A 2,263-nucleotide genomic window follows, 5' to 3' on the forward strand; every position below is an offset into this window, starting at 1 on the left:
TTTTACGTATCAATGTTATGAAAAATAGGTAAAGAATACTGAGAAGAAAGTTTAATCTATGACGTTGTATGTATCACTTTCTCTCTCTGTTGAGCGCATGTGTAAGAACGCTGTTCCAGGTAGAAGGGAAGAAATATAAAAGTTACTAGAAACAACAGCTAAATCTCCCTTAAATCACACAAAGTAAACGGAATTTTAAAAATCTAATTACTGCACTGGAAAGTTCACATCGAGAAAATTCCATTGATGTAAATTCTTTTACGAAAAAGTGGAAAATGTGGATTTCTATACACTTTTAAAAAGGCTTCACACAGACACACAACTTCAGCTTTATATATTCAGATACACACACACACACACACTAAGCAATGGGTATGTATGCATATTTCAAGAGTTATTGCTCTTTCATCGACACAACATCCAACTATTCACAAACACATTGCTTAGCAGTGTAACACTAATGGATAGACCAATATACATATCAAACACATTCCTGGCAGCTGGTACATAAATATTAATCACTAGTAAGGACACAGCATTTCGTTTTGCAGCCATAATATACTACCAAGTATATTAAAGATTTACAAGTCAATATTGTGTCATACTTTTTGTGTTAGCGGTGCGATATTCTCATTTTAGGTGATAAACTATAGAGTTTCTAGAGAATTCAGAGTCAGCACTATAGGTTACAACGTTTCATCTATAACTACGGCTATGTAAACAGTGCAGTCGAAGATTACAAAAAAAAGTAAGGTAATAGGTATATATGCCTATTTCAAGAGTTATTGCTCTTTCATCTGTGCCACATCCAACCCATCAACTACCCAAGAACTCATTGCTTAAATACCCACTAAGTTTAGCGGTGTAACTCTAATGGATAGACCGATTTACGTATTCGTATACGAAACGTCGTAACTTACAGTGCTGGCTCTGAAATCTGTAGAAAATCTATAGTTTATCACTTAAAAATGAGAATATCGCACTGCTAACACAAAATGTAATACGCGATATAAACTTGTAAATCTTTTTAAACATATTATGGTTGCAAAACGAAATAGTGCCTAATCAATACACACACTTATAAATATATTGTTTGCTTCTCGTTACTGCCATTTTCATTTCCTTATGCGCATGCTCAACCAGATGTTGACTGCTTGCTGCCATTAGCGAAGATTTGTTTTTATGTCACCTTTCATTGAATCAACTTCAAACCCTAGTTTGTGACAGTGGGTCTTAGTATTTGGAATTATGGATACTACTTTTAATGGTAAGTCAGCTGTAACCGGTTTATTTCCAATTTTGCATTTATATTATTGAATACAGCGAAAAAGATATTTTATGTAACTATGCAATTGCAAATATTAACTTTTTAGAGCTTGTGCGCTTACAAAAAATGTTGTCACTTCCAGTTGTTGGAATTTATAGTTTTAGGGTAAAATTTGTTGTAGTTGTTTTCCTTCGTATAAATGTTTACAAGTAGATTTTCAACACAAAGTTGGTCTTTAATTTGAACCAGCGAGACTAGGTAGAATCCCTTTCTGTATAGTTATATCGTGTCGAAGCCAATCTAAAGTGAATATATAAAAGCGTGGAATTATTGGTGGCAATCAATCGCTTTGGGTCTCAGAATTGTCAAGTTCGTTCGTTAGTTTCCATGCGTAACTGCACGTGTTGTCAACTGTAAACAGACGGGCTGTTATAACTAATACAGCTTTTTCGACGTTGATCTCGTTTTCTTCTTGGAGATTTACGGATTTTAAATACACAAATGAATCGGGTAAGAACGAACCCTAGCCGCATACACATATATGCACAAAAATGCATGCATGCATACATACATACATACATAACTCGCACATTATAAATATGCAAAGCATTTTCTCAAGTTTAAAATGCGACATTGTTTTTGTTATCTACATTCCACACACATGCATACAAAAAAGTATGCACATGTATGTATGTGCGTGTATATGAAAGATAATGGGTGTACGTGTTTTTGTGTGCTGAATACAAATGCATAATACAACACGCTCGCACACACGTACACCCATTAATTTTGATATACACGTACATACATAAATACACACACATGTTCAACCATTATTTTTCATGTACACGTACATACAACCATTACACACACATGTACAACCATTATATTTCTTTTACATGTACATACATAAATACACACACATGTTCAACCATTATTTTTCATGTACACGTACATACAACCATTACACACACATGTACAACCATTATATTTCTT

The 2,263-nt window shown here is 33.9% G+C and overlaps 1 protein-coding gene across 5 annotated transcripts in view; it reads left to right on the forward strand.

Annotated features, from left to right (window-relative positions):
* The first annotated feature begins 421 nt into the window (after positions 1-421).
* The window catches only part of LOC106881548 (zinc finger protein 239), a 34,160-nt gene continuing 32,318 nt past the window's right edge, over positions 422-2,263 (forward strand). For 4 of the 5 annotated variants that reach the window (XM_052970599.1, XM_052970600.1, XM_052970597.1 and 1 more), the window contains exon 1: positions 430-1,267. The gene's annotated coding sequence lies outside the window, so the exon portion shown is untranslated. Of the gene's footprint in view, positions 1,268-2,263 lie in introns of all 5 variants that reach the window. The other variant, XM_052970601.1, reaches the window with a different exon arrangement.

The sequence above is a fragment of the Octopus bimaculoides genome, chromosome 9 (genome assembly GCF_001194135.2).
Source record: "Octopus bimaculoides isolate UCB-OBI-ISO-001 chromosome 9, ASM119413v2, whole genome shotgun sequence".
In the NCBI taxonomy this organism is placed as follows: domain Eukaryota; kingdom Metazoa; phylum Mollusca; class Cephalopoda; order Octopoda; family Octopodidae; genus Octopus; species Octopus bimaculoides.